This window comes from Equus caballus, chromosome 10 (assembly GCF_041296265.1).
Source record: "Equus caballus isolate H_3958 breed thoroughbred chromosome 10, TB-T2T, whole genome shotgun sequence".
Taxonomy (NCBI): Eukaryota; Metazoa; Chordata; class Mammalia; order Perissodactyla; family Equidae; genus Equus; species Equus caballus.
The window spans coordinates 63568809-63586026 of NC_091693.1; the positions used below are offsets into that span (position 1 = coordinate 63568809).

Consider the following 17218-nt stretch of genomic DNA (forward strand, 5'->3'; position numbering starts at 1 on the left):
TATTTTTGCCATGCTAAACCATATTAGGTCTTGATCTTCATGGCTCAGGATGAATTTTTTTTTTTTTAAGATTGGACCCTGAACTAACATCTTTGCCAATCTTCTTTTTTTTTTTTTTTTCCTCCTTCTCCCCAAAGCCCCCACCCCACCCCCCTGCTGGTACATAGTTGTATGTTCTAGTTGTAGGTCCTTCTGATTGTGCTACCAGGTCCTTCCGGTTGTGTAGGACGTCACCTCAGCATGGCCTGAAGAGCGGTGCTACGTCCGTGCCCAGGATCCAAACTGCCAAAGCCCTGGGCCGCTGAAGCGGAGCACACGAACTTAACCACTCGGCCACAGGGCCAGCCCCAGGATGAAAATTTTTGAAGATACACTACATCTTTTTCATGTTGTGGGCTGCATCATTAGACCTACCATACCACAGCCATTTTCTTGAAATTTAATCCTTAAGAAACAAAATATGAATTGTCAAGAGTACCTATATTCATTTGGGCTCTCAATATATTTTGAAGTATTCCTCCTACTCATTTCAACTGACAGGATTGGCCACAGAAATTGAGAACCATTTTTCACGCTTTTAAAGAATATTGGGTGGGCCACCATCCCTACTGCTCTCCACTTGAATAAATTGTAAGAACATCAAGAGCTTTTGTACAGCCAAAAAGAACCAAAGAATGTGCAGCTGGAGGTATCAGCTGTGCATATTGAATTCTAGCCAAAATAACTCCCAGAGTGTCCAGCTGCAGGGAGAGAAAGAAAAAGAGAAGACAGACAATAATTCAGTCAGGGAAGTCAACAGTGGCTAAAGATTCAAGTTGGCCACAGAGTACTATTACAGTTGGGTACCAGGAGAGGTGCTGCTGCCACCACAACATTTGGGTAACTTACAATTGCAAAGTGCACATCTGTCTGTGACCATCTGTCTGAAAGCAAACTGGGGGTCAGAGGCACAGGAAAGTACAGTGACCTGAAAGTGGAATAAGATAAGATAAGGAGAGGAAAATATGTAAGGAATCTAATTGATTTCACTGAGAAAGAGACAGCAAGTTGAAAGAAAGTGTGGGATGGGGTCTCCTTAAGTAAATTATGACTCAGCAAGTGCCATTTTATCTAAGAAAATAATTACAGGAAAGCAATGTTTCCTGAAAAGTGTTTCTGTGAATGAGCCCACTGGAATAGTAACTGCGGTTCCTTGCAGATGAAGGGGTGGCATTGCATCACTTCCCCAGAGATGACGTGGCCAGGTCTCAGCCAGGTACAGAAGTGAGATACTACAATCATGCACTTCTAGAAAGCATTGAAACCTATTTTCCTTGGCCTCCATGACATCTAGCACATTCCATATGCTGATTGTCCTCCAATTTCCCTGGACATTCTTTAGTCTCTTTCACAGGTTTCTCTACCTCTGCCTATTTTAATAATCCTAGAGCTCCTCTGGGCTCTAAGCCTTCTTATTTTGCCATTCACTCTCCCTAGGGGGTCTCATCTGCTCCCTTGGCTTTAGTGTCATTCATGTGTTCCCAACTGTTAAGTATTTACAATCACCCAGACCTCTTGTCTGAGCTCAGACCTGGACAGCAGCTGCACACTGGGTATCTCCCCTTGGGCATTTTACAAACTCAACTTGTCTAAAATTGAACTCATGGCTTTCTCCTAGAGACTCATGCTTCCTTTACTGTTTCTTATCATTAAATGGCACCTCCATTCACTTGTTACCCAAGTTGGCCACCTAGGAATCCTCATTTGAAAGCTCTTTCCCTTGGCCCACACTTCAACAACACATCGGTGTCCCAAATTAATCCACTGTTCTCCAAACCCGTTTCTGTTATGCTAGGCCAAGGAACCACTATCTTTCATTTCATTATCACAACAGCCTTCTAACTTGTCTCCCTGTCTATGATCTTGATTCTGCCCTACTTCCTCCCTGATCCATTCTCAAGCACTCACTCTGAAACAAATCCAATCATCTCCCTTCTTCTGCCTAATACTCTTCAGTGGGTTACTATGGCTATTAGGATAAGGTCCAAATTCCTTAATATGATTTGCATAATTTGGTCCATCCTACCTTTTACCCCTCACCTTTGCTTCCCTTTAAACTCTACGGTCTAGCCATACTGAGTTTTTTCTAGTTCCTTGAACCCACCAAGTTCTCCCTTAACTACAGCCTTTGCATATGCTGCCTGGCACTCTCTTCTCCTTTTGTTTGCCAAACAATAACAATTCATCCCTCAGGTCCCAGTTGAGGCAAAAGTTCCTATGACAAGCCTTCCATGACCAGTCCAGTCTGGATTAGGTGCCCTGCAGTGAACTCTTAAACACCCTGTATTTTCCCCATCAAATCACACTCTACTGTTAACGCCTATTTACCTGTCTTTATACTCCACTAGACCTTGAGCTCCATGAGGGCAGGAAGCATGTCTGTTTTGTGGGCAATCGTATGTCCAGCACCCAGCCCAGTATTGTTATATGTTGAATAATTAAATAATTACAGGAATATGTGATTGTAGACCTTCTGATCAGCAACGGAACTCTGCCAGGTCTATGTCAAACAATGTCCCCCTACAAAATTAGACAGATTCCCAAAGGTCGTTTGTCTAAGATGAGCCTGGCAGCTACAGCATCTCCAGGAACATTCATTCCCTGATGTGCAGCCAACAGGAGTCTCCTGAGGGATTCTCAGCTGGAGCTCACTGCAAAGCTCTTACTCCAAGCACAAAAAAATCTCTTCACTTCTAGTAAGGGACATCAAGAAATAAAGAATCTTTCCTTTGGTATCAGAATCCTAGGGAGGCAGAATATAAAGCAAAAACTTCTAGATAGACTCAGTCTTCCTAGAGAAGACGGTATTGGATGGTTCCCTAAATCAGTGGTCTGTAAACTTGAATTTGTATCAGAATCACCCACAGGACTTATTGAAGCCCAGATGTCTGGGCCTGACCCCCAGAGTTTCTGATTCAGTATGCCTGGGATGGGGCCTGAGAATTTGCATTTCTAATAAGTTTCCAGGTGATGCTGATGTTGCTGATCTGGGGACCACAACCTTGAGAACCACTGCACTAAACATTTGACTCACCCCTCTTAGTCATACAAACATGAGAGAAGTAGGCTCCCACTGTGCTGGGGGAGGAGGGGCACCTCTTCCTAAACCCCCGGAGAAGAAGCTCTCATTGCTGGGCTGGAAGTGGGGAAACTTGCCTAGGGATTAAAGAATCTTTGGGAAACAAGAAATCACAAGATCAAAATTCCAATCCCTTCTGTACTGAGGTTAAGTTTACTAGAACCACTCTGATAACTTAGGACAGTTCAAATTATAATAATTCTTCAAGAAAAGAACATCAGGAGCCTGGTGGTGGACGTGCCTACCCAGCATTCATTCATTCTTCTGAAAACAGCTCATTTCCCTTTGGGGAACTACCATTTCCTAGTTCTCAGCCTTTATGATTCAGGTAAGACAGATTTCACCCCCTAAGGCGCAGGGGAGGTCCCCAAACTCAGATCTGGCCAATAAATGGGTGCCACACCCAGCCCACAATGATTGGTTAAGAGCTGGCATGACACAAGTTGGTCTAATGAGAGTCAGCCCTGGACAACAGTAGATATTTGGGGGACGGGGACCCTCTTTTTCCTCTGGGGTTGCCAAACTGAAAGGAGGTAAGTCTGGGGCTTCTGGTGGTCATTGCCACCAGCTGGAAGAGTATGCAAAGAATGACACTGACACTGAAGAAAACTCAGCCAAGAGACAAAGGAGACATACTCCTGGCAACAGCATCTGGATCCAGCAGAGCCTAAAGTTAGAATATTCCTGAACTTGAGCTGAGTTTCTGTCACTTGCAACTGAAAGAGTCTTGACTGGTGGAATTCTACTAGCAAACTCACGTGTTTCTCTGGTCTAGGATGTTTCAGTAACCAACTGCTCTAGCAGTTTGCCTCAAGATGGACAGAACTGCCAGGCCTACAGCTTTGCCAACCCCTCTGGGATTCCACTGAATAAAACTTTTCCTAACAAATCACTTCTTTAGCATAGCACTTAGCCTCATCGCTGCTTGCTTGCCTTCTTTGTATCCTCTGTGAACTCCCCAATTGGAAGACCTATATCCTTTATAACAATTTTCTTGGTTGCCGTGCATGCTCGCCAGCTCACAGTAGGTGCGCAATTAAGTGACTGTTTGCAAATAGCCTTTAAAAGAAAAATAAGAAGTTTACTTCTGATTAGTCTGCATCCAAATCGAATAAAAGAAAAAATGGGAGAGAGGCAAGGACAGCAAAGTAGTGGAAATAATTAAACTAAAACAGGTAATGACCCACAAAGGTGAGCTTCCAAAGTCGGGTGAACACCCACTCTGCTCTAGAATATTTCTAACTAAATCCCAACTCCCATGAGTTTTTCTTTTTCTTTTTTTGAAAAAGCCATTACGGAGAATGGGGTGCCAGAGGATGACAACTGGGTTGGTGACTCCCACATAAGTCAGCTTCCTCTTCCCCAAATCAGTTTCCAGAAACTCTGCCACATCATGCGATGAGAACCCCCTGGCTTCTCACTCAGAGGAAAGTCTCAGAGGTCTTGGGCAAAGACGACAGCAGCCCTCCTTTGGTGGCTTTCTGTGATAAATAGCTTCCTGCCAGAGCACTCGCAAAACCTAAGCGTGTGGAAAAGAATAATGACATGGGAAACAGAACCCAGGAAAGGTTTGTAAGCGTACCCAGCACAGGGTACTCACATCTTTGTGATTAAACACGCCTCTTGCCTCCTGAGGAGTCTCTCAGCATCACTTGTGGTCACTGACTCTCCATCCAACCGCTGGACCCCAGAAGCAGCCCATCTTTCTGACATCAAGAAACCTGCCACGGAAGAAAAACAGAAACAGCACAGATGGAGCTGCCTTTTCAAATCCTTGTGGATGTCATGAGATTAGCAGCTTTCCTCTGAGTCGGCCTCAAAGACTTCCTTTACAATTGTTCATCAGCTAGCTCAAGGCATAGGCAGTGAAGTTCACTAAAACAAAAACATAACCTCAAACATCCAAAACAGCTGGTGGAAATTGTGACTGTTTTAGAGGAGCTGACTTATCTAGCTGAGTCAAAACAAGTGTGAGCACTTCAAACAGGCACGAGATCAGAAACAAAATTAGGTGTTTATTGAGTGCTGTCCCTCTTGATTTTTTTTTTCTCCCTCACCGGACATGAATCTCCCCCTTAGCTTCAGCCTGACAAGGAATAAAATCCTTTATAAGAATTGACATTTGGGGAAATTCATTTTAAAATAAGGGGTTTTTTCCTAATTGTGCAAGTAATACATATTCTTTAGAAAATGCAGAAAAACCACAAATAATAAAAATCACTTACAGTAATCCCATTGCTACTGGTTCCATTTTGTTCTATTTTAATGTTGGCTTTTCATATGCATGCACACCGCACAATTTTAAACATATGATTTCGATCCTGATTTTTCACCTAGTATATTATGACCATTTCCCTATGTCATTTGTATATTCTTCCACAGTATTTTTATGTCTGCGTATGAACACCATAAATTATTTAACTAATGTCCATTGTAAACATTTAGGATATTTCTAATTTTGTGCTATTGTAAACAATCCTGTGAAGAATACCCTTGTTGATAAATCTTTACACATGTACATAGGAAATTTACTTTCTCTTTCAGGGCACTGAAATTCAGAATATAAAACGGATGGTAATTGGCAGTGAAAGAGTGTAGCCCCTCTCTCCCCGAGAGTTTCTGCCCATTGTCTCTTTATACCTCTTTTCAGACCAGTTAGACAGCTACTGTTAGAACTTCAAGGCCTTTCTGGTTTCACGGAAGCCTTGCTTTCAGTCAAGTCAATGGTCTCTCCAGTTTGCCATACAGAACCACTAAAATAACTGTTTTTTAAATGTATGGCAAGAAATGAAAGCAAATAAAATAAATATTAGGAAATTTGGCTAATCTTCTTAGGAAAAAGAAAATAAAGAAGCATAACTATATCCAAAGAGGTATCAGGCTGATTAGACTGGGCTACTCAAAACTTTATCTTCCAGGAAACTCTCAAATTTGATCATTTGTAGCAGGTTTTACAACTACGGGAGACTAGCCACAATTTTCTACTTTCTTATATTTACTATTTCCCAATTCAAAAAGTGAAATGAAACATTCCAAAGGAGAAGACTCTTAAATGGCATTATTTTCTCTTGTTTTAGATTTACTGCCCACATTGAACAACCATTGCTTCCGTATTGGCACAGCCATTCAGTCAATCACCATCGGGGGATGAATCATTCCAGAATTTGGATAACAGAGAAGTTTGCCTCCCGCCAAAGCTCAACAAACGTTGGTAAAATTTGGGAAAATCATTATCATGAAAGACTGCAGTGGTTTCAAAGAGCATCTCTTAGTAGTTAACTGCAATCTATGACCTCTAAAAAAAGTGTAAGGAACTTCATGTACGTACACACACACCCGCGCACACGCACACACACAGCCCCTGCCGATTTCCCTTAAAAGTCTTGTTCTCTTCATCACCAATGAGTGGAATTAAAAACAGTTGGTCAAGCTCCACTAATCGACAGCTGCTTGCAATTAGATGAAGCATTTAGAGCCATTCTCTTAACTACCTTCCCAACTGCCTAACCATTCAGCATGAGCAGTACACCGTGACAATTTGCCAGAATGTTTAACTGATCTCCATCTCTAGTGGTTTCTATACCTTCCTTATTTTCTTCAGTCTTCCCACACACTGTCTGACTCTTCCAGTTCCTCTTGTTAAATTAGGGGTATTCAGAGAAGGGATTAGTTGAAACCAGGTCGAGCTGCTTTGTGCTAAGATGGAAAATTCTACCCAGGCGACTATTAGAGGGCAAAGTAGATCTTGATGTTTCTCAAAGAGAAGAGAAAAGATGCCCTTTCTTCCTTTTTTTTCTAACGATGAACTGGAAAGTTCACTGTAATTTTTCTCTTTAAGCATGAAGAGGGAAAACAAAAATTACTGGGCTTTTGTAAACTCTTTCCAATTCTTGTAACTCATAAACATTAATTTTGGAGTAGGGAGAAAATGTACAGCTCACTTTAGTCAATTTTTTTCCTTTACGAATTGGGCATCAAGAGTCTAGACATTTCTCCCAAGGTCACAGAAAAAGTGGCAGAGCGTGGGCTGTGTCCAACTCACCCACTTCTCAGTTCAGATTGTTTTCTGCCAGTTCCCTTCTCTGAAGAGAAAATCGTCCCATCTCTGGAAAGGGCAGAGGCCAGGATGGCTCTCCCACTTGCCCTATCCAAGGGCTAGAGCGGCAGTCCTCCCAAGCTTCTCTAGCCAGTAACCCATCTTAGAGCTTAAAGTGGAAAGACAAACAGACACGACATGGCTTCTCCTTTGCAATTACTTGTCTCACTACCCCACCTTCCCCTCCCCCACCTAAAAAAGACCCTCCACAAACTTAACCACATCCAATGTTTTTTCTCCATCCCACCCTCCCTGATGTTTATCACCATCCTACACTCATTTGGCCTTTTTTGCGGTGGAGGAAGCAGGAGGAGAATGAAGGGGATATTGTAGGAAGGGAAGAGGAAAAAAAGTAAGAGAGGTGGAGAAGGAGAATCAGTAGAAGGAGGCAGTTATAACTACTCAAAATTCAAGAGGAGAATAACAGCTAAGACAAGAAGGGGAGCCCCCACAGCCCAGACCTCATGCTCGCAGCCCTGACTTCTGTCTCCACTCTTCCAGAGGCTGATATCCTGTCTCCGAAAAGCTCCTCCCATGACCACAAGCCTCTAGTCCAGTGTTTCAGACAGTCATGGAGCCTTCCTTCCGTATCTGAGGGCCCCCTGCAGACATTAATTTACTTTCTCCTTAAACTCATATTTCCATTATACTTACTGTAGACAGTTATCCTTATAGATTTTTCTGCTTCAAAGTCTTTTTGTTGATCATTTTATTATGCTTCTCTATACTATATGTACATATAATATTTTCCTGCTATATATTTATGTACATATATAATATGTCCCTGCTACCTATATAGAGAGATATATAAATAGATAGATAATAGACTGTAGATGTACATGCAGAGAGAAAGAAAGAAATCTAAAAAATTTTCCTGTGGCCATAATGTTCTAAATGTTAAATATTATTCTGGTTAAAATTAGTGTTATATTTATTACAAGTAGACAGCTGGTCAACAGAACATAAATATATTATAACTCTGATAGATAATTATTAAATATATAAAATATACTGTATTAGAAATGAATCTGAATGAATTCAACAACATTGTTTTCTATCCCAATTAATTCATGTATCCATGATCTGATATTACTTAACGCTAAACTGTGGCAGTTTTCAGAGTCAATTGTTTTCCCAATTTTTCATTTTTATAGAGGTAACCACTGAGAAAGCGCTTGTTTTATCCACCTAAATAAATAGAGGACATGAAAGTTTGTAATATAGTGACAGTATGTGACATTAAATTCTAGGGGCTCCTTCATACCAAAATGACAAAGTGATCCATCATCAAAAATTATTTTTAATGCCCTACCTGCTGACAGCTTAGTGAGAGCCTCGTTCAATTTTGTTGAAAGCCAAGAGCTAGAGACCAGTTGCCTTGAGAACAGATTTTGTTTTTAATCCTGTGATGAGTCATTCACTTTTTCAACACCAAGGTCATGATTTTGAGTTACTCCTTGTTTGTCCCCCAAGTGATTTTACAACCTAGGACAAGACCTCCTAACAAGATTCACTAGGAGGTAAGTGTGCCTTTATTCGTAAAGAGGTTGGAAAGGTAAGTGAGCACCACCAGGGCAGATCCGTGTGAGGAGAGCACATAAGGAATATGATTCTCTTAAAACCACATGTGCCTGCACACCCCTTAGGAAGTCTTCGTGCACCCCGGGAATACGCACATCCCAAGTTGAATATCACGGGACAAGATCCTGCATGATTCAGCCCCCACCCCTACTTCTCCGTCTCATTTCAAACCCTTCTTTCCTTCATGCTTTCAGTCCCTCTGGGTCACTGACCATGCTGGTCTTGCACTTTCTCAGAGACACCGTCTCTGACCATCCAATATAAAATAGGTTTCCCAGTTATTTTCTCTCGTAGTTCCCTGCTCTTCTCCTTCCCAACACTCATCACAATTTGCCATCGTGTATTTATTTGTGTTTATATGGGAACCCACTAGACCAGTGTCTAATGTGGTCCCCTCCCAGCTTCTTTACCATCGATTGAGAACTTGTTAGAAATGCAAATTCCCAGGCCCCACCTCAGACCTGCTGAATGAGAAACTCGGAAGCAATCTGTGTTTTATTAATTCTTCCAGGTGTTTCTGAAGCCACTAAAGTTTGAGTACCAATGTCTTGGATCATAATCTCCAAGAAGGCTGAAGCTATGTCGGTTTTCTTCAGCACTATAAATCCAGGACTTTGCCAGTGGCCAGCGAATAAGAGATGCTCCATAAATACGTACTACTGAATAAACTCAAGGATGACAAAAGCTTGCCACACAGTAAGAAATATATTCATGCAGTGACCCACTATATATATGGCAATATATACATATATAATTTCACATAATAATTCCTTTACTACATGCCATGAACTGCAAACATTCTGCATCCTACTCAATTTGTTCTGAGTCTTTTCTGTTTTGGGGGGGTTTTGTTTTTGTTTTTGTTTTGCTGAAAAGAGGACCACTAAATTTATTTCACACTCTTCTAATGGGTCTTACATGCAGTTTGAGGCTAGTCATCAAAGTTGTTCTACGGAAACTCACGCCTATACCCCTATTATTCTTTTAATCTGGAATTCCCTTCCCCCCTCATTTCCTCATGCCAAATCCTACTGATTCTTTAAGGCTCACCTCGCATAGAGGATTCCTCTGCTGTGAAGGTAATATTTCCCTCTTCTTAACTCCCACCACGGGTTCTCTGTACCCAGCTTATGACTTTTCCTACTTTCTCCTGTTAATATAGTGTTTATGGGACAACACTTTTCCTATTAAAGTTAATCCTTCAGAGCAGAATCCATATCTGCTTCATCCTTGTACTCTTCACAACATTCAGCATTTAACTTCAAATAATGTTTCCTAAGTAAATTAGACATTCAAGGAGGGAGCTGTTCATTTCAGTTATGGTTCTGTGGAGAAATGTTTTTAAAGCAAGTAAGATCTCAATGAGTGGCTGAGAGAAGGAGGGCGTGTGAAGAGAAGGGAACCATGTGGGCAAAATGTCCAAGACAGTGACGTGCAGGGCACCTTCAGGCAACCTTACGTGTGTAGTGGAGAAAAGGCTGGAAAGGCAGATGGGGTCAGATGGCAGAGTGCCTTAAGTGACCCAGACTTTATTCTGCAAGGAAAAGGGAACCATCATAGGTCTGTGGTTGCTTTTCTGTTTTAAAAAATGATAACTGTGGTGGCAAGATATAAGAGATCTAAGAGTGAGGCAGCTATGAAAATGCGCCACTCAGAGCTCCTGTTGTGGGCAGCATATTGCATATCCACTGACCAGCTCAGCTGCTACCCCTGTGAATCCACCACCACATTGGGGCTGGGGACATGTTTTCCTGGCTGCCCCCAACCAATGACTGGGGCTCCTAGTGCTGACCAATTCCTGTGGCACACTCGACCTTCCGACTTTTGCACAAGGACTCCTCGTCCACCCGGCCACAACTTTCTGAGCCCTGTGCTGCAGTCTGAGCCTTCTGATGTAAGCCCCTTCCTTTCCTCCAGTCAGATCTGCATTGCAGAGTAAAGGTTCTCCCAACCACTCCTGCTTCCTCACCTTAATCCTTCCCAGACATTTCCCCTAATAAATCTCTTAGACTTCTAATCCTGTCTTGGCATCCGCTTCTCTGGGGATGTGAGCCAACTGCAGAGGAGCAGATAAGATCAGAAAGGAGGCAGAGGAAAAAAGGTAAGATGGGCCTGCCTGTGGATTAAAATACACATACGCCTGAAAATATACGTGTGTTTACTGATGTTTACATACAGATATTGAATATACAACAGACACTCAAACTTACTGAAATTATCGAAACTGAAGGCAGAGTTCACCTGGGAAGCCACTGTGTAGGAAGGAATGCAGATCTTTTATCAAACTGCATTTCTTATTAGGCATTAATCCAACTAAAGTCAGATAACACAAGACAATATTTCACAAAACGTGAGATTCCTGGCTGACCAGAATACTCTCTCCATATCACATGCTGCCACAGAAGCTCGGACCACAAAATACAAGCAGATGTCAACACTTTCACCTTCCACTTTCTAAATATCGCTGATCAGGCCAAGTTTCATTTCACTTATTGGGCCACTTTCCATGTTAAGGGAGAAGGGTTGAGGAAGGGCGGAAGAAAGTGTTAGGATTGAAGTTTCATATCTGCTCAAGTAAACTGATGTTGCTTATTGCTGGGTTTCAAGAGAAAAGCTTCCCTAAACCAGCGAACAGTTGCTCAGAGGAATCTATAGACCAAAACAGGGAAATGTTTTCTGTAAAGGGCCAGATAGTAAATATTCTAGCCTTTGTGCGTCATACGGTCTCTGCTGCATACTCAACTCTGCTGTTACAGCGCGAAAGCAGCCATCAACAACACAGAAATGAATGTGTGCTCTGTTCCAATAAAACTTTATTTACAAAAACAGACAGTGGGCCAGATTTGGCCAGGGACATTGTTTGCCAACCCTTGATATAGAACAATAGGAATTCTTCCCCCAAAATAGCCTTTTTGGTTTGCAAGTGGATGTTCTACCTGCTTTCTAATCTTTTATCTACTTAATACAGAAAGTACACAATTAAAATCTAGTTGAAAATGACCAGTTATATTAAACCCCCTCTTAATAGAGGAAATGACCATGATACAAGCTGTGGCCTGGAAGAAAGAAGCCAAAATAGTCATCCGACTTCAGTCTAAAATTACTTTTACCTAGCAAACCAGCCGTTCTCAAAGTGTGGTCCTTGGACCAGCAGCATCAGCACCACCAGGGAAATTGTTAGAAACGAAAATTCTCAGGCCCTGTTCCTGTCATGAATCAGAATAAGAAAGCATGCGGCCCAGCAATCAGTGTTTTAACAAACCCTCCAAGTAATAGTGATGCAAGGTCAAGCTTGAGAACCACTAAGCTAGGATATATTTGAAGTTGCCTATGCCTCAAATTCTTCAGCAGTGAAGTAAGACTGTTGAAGTGACCCCTATCACTAAGGCCACAAAGAGATTGCCAAGACTTGGCTGATACTCACTTAAGGTTCTTCACTTAACTGAAGATTGTTAGCGCTTCAGTCAAAATACATGTCCTTCTTTTTTCCTTTGAATTTGGATCACCTGCATTTAGAAGAAAAGATTATTTCATTCTAAATCGAATATATTCATAAAGATTTTCTTCAGCTCGATTTGTAGAATGATCAATAGAGTCCTCAGGACTGTAGAGATAAGAGATATAACTTGTAATGGGGAGAAGATCCCAGCTGGGCCAGAGCCAAGATTTGTATATCTCCGGTGTGTGGAATTAGGCAACACCCAAACCCCACCCAAGTATCTATTTGCACTCTCAATTTACATGAGGACTTAAGAGAATCCTGGAGAAAATCTCAAGCCATATCTATGAGACTGGGGATCAGAGAGTAGAGCCAAATCTGGGAGAGTCGGCGGGATAGGAGAGGAATGGAAATGAAGAATGAGAGGGGAACAGAAGGCAGATTTCAAGTCTCCTCCTCCCCCACATGCACCCACACACCAAAATTACATTAACCATCAGGGAAAGTAATCTGACAAACCGGACACGATCAGCTGGAATGCCCTTCAGAGTGTAAGCAGAGTCAGGTTCTGGGTATGTCACAGCAGCTGGCACATGAACCATTTCCCCTCAGCTCTCCTGGAGGCACATGAGCACCCTGGGGTTACACGGTGGCTGGGCGTCTTAGGTTTGCACAGAGAAACAGGAGGCGCAGTAAGTTCTATAATGTTCCATGGATCCAAGCAATTCTCCTGAGGCCTGACAGTCTTCCCACTTCACAAGAGACTGATGAACTCTTGAAAAAGAAGTAGGATTGACAGCTCTGGAGGCAGATGGGGAATTGGCAGCAGAGCAGAGGTCAAGAGTTTTGCAGTCAGCAGTCCCACAAGAGCTTTGATCAGGCACCCTTTGGAGACTTCCTCAACACTTGGGAAAGTCTATGCAAAGTCCTAGAGTTCCCAAGTGAGCCAGCTGGAGCTTGGATGCAGCAAGATTCTGGTAAACATATTAGTGTAACTATATCACACCTATAACACGGTGAGGTGGGGGATGTGTCCAATACCCCTGTGACCTGTATCAGATTCTTTCTGTTCACCTTTCGTTTATTCCAACACTCACTATAGCAACTGGTTTTGCACAGACTCCAACTAGCCTCACACAGGTATAACCAGAAGAGCCTCTCCTCCAGCAAACCTCCTGCCTCGCACCCCAGGGCTTCTCTGTTGAGACTAGGGAGAGGGGCAATTAACACCCATGGGGTCAAGTTTTGACCAGTGGGGATAGGAACTGATTAATAAATGCTTCTGTCTTTTTCCCACCACCGCCACCAAATGGAAGGTTCTGAAACCCATTTCATTCAGCTCCTCAGACGGACCTGGGGGATCAAGTAACCAGTTGCTCACAGTTGTGGATGACTCAACATTGCATACTCGTTTTGGGTCTCCCTCCTTCCCTGCTTTGCAACCCTGTCCATCACTAGTGAGTCCTGGATCTCACTCCCCCATGAATATTTGCACTTAAACCTTTGGTTCAGACTCTACTTTCAGAGGAGCCCAGGCTAAGTTAGGAATGTTTAGGTTTCACGTGACATAGAAGCAATAATACATTTGTGGTCAATATAAGACTTGTATATCTTTCAAGACAAACAAATGACTCTATTTCCTATTTTATGTGATTTATATATAGTGTAATCATTCCATTACGTGCCTCTAGCAAACATATAATAATTCTCATCATTTCCCTAAATTCCTAATCTTGCATTTCCAATATACAAAGAAGTCTAGCCTTTTTTTTTTTAAAGCTAAATATAAGCACATGCCAGGACTCTAAGAATTCATTATATAGTACTCTAGTGATCTGAAACAGCAATAACAAACAAGTTGCAAAGCAGACTCAAGACAGATGATGAGAAGAAATACAAGCTAAAGAAGACACAAATAGTACAGGGTCTTGGTTTTAGTAAAGAGAATGAGCAGCTGAAAGTTTGCTTTCTACAGCTATAATGATAAATCACCATTTCTAAAACCTAAGGGGAAAAAATGTCCTCACTGGCGTTTAATTTCCTGTCCTGGTCTGTCTTCCCTCCACCACCCCCATCCTCCCACTAAGGACTTTTGCTTCTCTGAACTGGTGGTTGCTACTTTATTCTGTTTTCCTTCTCAGCCTTTCAGTATAAAACTCCAAAGATCATTTACAATCCAGGTGAAATTCAAGGAGAATACTTTCATTAGGGGGAAAAAAATAAAGTAAACGCAGCTAAAATTTTCAAAACAATTTACAAGCTAAAACATTTTAATTCTTCACATTAAAAAACAAATTCTTGCAGTATGAAGGGTTGAGAATACGAAGAAATTCTCCTTTCAGACGCCCTTTAGTCTTCTAGTCCCAAACAGAAAAGGATGGTGGTATAGATTAGTTTTTCTACCAATGGTAGCCATTTTAATTTCTTGGACACGAAAGTAAAAATTACCTTCCCTCTTTGTCATATATGGCACATGGGCCAAATCACAGATGTCCTCAAACATCCCTAATGATACTGGGTACCCCATATCACCAACCTTTAACCCTCTCTGCCTCTGACCAAGATCTCCCCAGGTGTGAATCATTTTAATTCCAGAAAATGAAGCTTCTTCCTTAACTATAAAGCATTTAAGTGCTATTAAAAAATCCTCCTCATAATTTTTGTCATCATTAAGCCAAATTCTCAATCCATGTTAGCTCTCAGGGATTGTATCCCCAGGGATAGTGTAGGCTGACCATCTGGTCCTTTGGCCTTGAACCACCACATTTTGATGACACCACATTTTGATCACACTGAGTGATCATCCTATAAACAAGTACTCTTTGATATTACTTCAATATAAGGATCAATTAATTTACTGGGAAAATGGCTTTGTTGAGCTCAAGTTATGTAAAAACTGATTCAAAGTCACCTTTTGTGTCCTCACAAATGTCTCTAACAGTCACTCAAGACCCACATAGCTGTGCTAGGGCAGGAAAACTGAGCTCAGTTGATTTCTCCCAACAACATGAGATGACTGAAATAAATAAGCCACCTGAATAACCAAAGCTATATATAATACTATATTTCTCAGCCTCTCAAATGAGTCTATGTTCTGGCTAGCAAAATATAAACATTATAAATATGTTAATTTTTCCTAAGCTTGTCAATAAACATAATATGATCCTCACAAAATTCCTTCAGTTTTTTTCCTGGAGCTAGACAAGTTGATTATAAAACTAGTGGTTCTTCTGGGATAGGTCATTCAAAGCAGCCTTTATCCCCTTCCTCCTTCCTACTGTTAGAAAGTGAGATGGCTGGAGCTCCAGCCGTCATCTCAGGCCATGAGAGACCTTGCAGATGAATGCCACACGCTAGGATGATAGACTAGAAAGACAGAAAGAGCTTAAGCCACTGGTGATGTTAGAATCACTGTACCAACCTTGAACTCCTACCTTTAGCCTTTTGCCAGAGGAAACAAACTCTTTTGAAACACATTAAGCTACTATATTTTCTTGTTAACTTTGGCTGAACCTAGTCCTACTTGATGCAATATGCCATTGGCCAAATGGCCAAATGATATCATCCACAATTCAAAATAAGTCCATCAGTTCTGATGGCTGCAACTCACTTTCAAATGCATCCCCCCAAAATAATAATAAGATAGACTGATAAATGGATAGAGATAGATATATATATGATAAAGTAAATATAGCAAAATACTAATTATAGAATATAGATGGTGGGTATATGGGTATTCACTATACAATTCCTTCAACATTTTGTAACAAAACGCTGAAAATCCTATTGATAAGCCACCAGTACCACTTATTATGATTTAAAAGATATTCCTAGTAACGAGGAACGTTGTAGCTTCTTTTCTCTCACTAAAAGGGTGACTTGTCTTCCTGTTCTATAAACACTATTGTGGGCTTAAAGTTTTAAAAAATAGAACTGGAAGTACTGCCAATTGGACAAACCGGGTGCAAGCAAAAATTTTAAAGGCTGTATAAACAGAAATCCATCTGGAGAGATGTTTTCTGCAGCAACATAGTAAAAGCTAGAATAGAATTTCCTGATATAGATGTACTCTGCAAATCCCACTGGGTACAAGCGAGAGGCATCTTGCTCTTTAAAATTTAAAAGTAACTTTCACCCATGAAATGAAGCTAGGAATGTTAGCATCTCAACTAAGCTGAGCTCAGCACTAGGCAACTTCATTTTCTTCCCCTGTTAAGATTCTCTTTTCCTTCCTTATCAATACGGGGACACTTCTAAGGAGATAGAATTTCAGTTTGGCCTTCTGAGCAACTTGAATCATTTCTGTTGAAAGGGTAAAAATTGTGTTGTTGGATCTTTTCCCGTGGATCTGTATTCTAAGCAAAACAAGATTGGATTGACTGCTGAACAATTACTGGCAAGAATGCTAAAGTTTGCAGAGGTCTTGCCTGTAAACCGCCAATACAGAAGAAAAAGTCTTGTCTTATTCTCTGAAATAACGTGAGAATGTGAATTGGGGTTCCTGAAAACAGTGCTGAAATGCTGATTTGGACTATGGTGTCTACTAAGAGAATCTATTCATTGGAACTAAAACGCTTTCAGAAAATGGTGATTTAATTCCAGAGAATTTAACAGAGAATGCATCCAAAGTTGTTTATTTATTATATTTATTGAAGGGCTGTGGGAGCAGGCACTGAGCTAATTGAGGAACATGGATTCCCATTATAATCCTGTGGAGTCACTTCTTATGACTTACTGAAAAGTTCTGCTTCTGACTCAACATTTTCCAAATTTGATCTCATCTCCGGAAGAATGCTCTTACAAAGCCTGCAGAAAACATCCTCGGCTGTGTTTAAATTATTTAAGGGTAAAAAAGGATATCATTTACACATACATTTAATTTTGGTAGACAAACACCCACTGTATACAGAGCTCTACCTCATTGCCTTCTGGGAGAGAAATAAAAGATGGAGAAGACCAGACATTACAGACACTGTCAGTCCCA

General features: G+C 41.3%; 1 long non-coding RNA gene across 1 annotated transcript; it reads right to left on the reverse strand.

Annotated features, from left to right (window-relative positions):
- Positions 1-4308: 4308 nt before the first annotated feature.
- Positions 4309-13349, reverse strand: LOC138915806 (uncharacterized). The gene is made up of 3 exons (XR_011422116.1): positions 12754-13349; positions 12220-12301; positions 4309-4839 (listed from the first exon to the last, which is right to left on the reverse strand). It is a non-coding gene; the product is annotated as an uncharacterized lncRNA (long non-coding RNA).
- Between the last annotated feature and the right edge of the window lie 3869 nt (positions 13350-17218).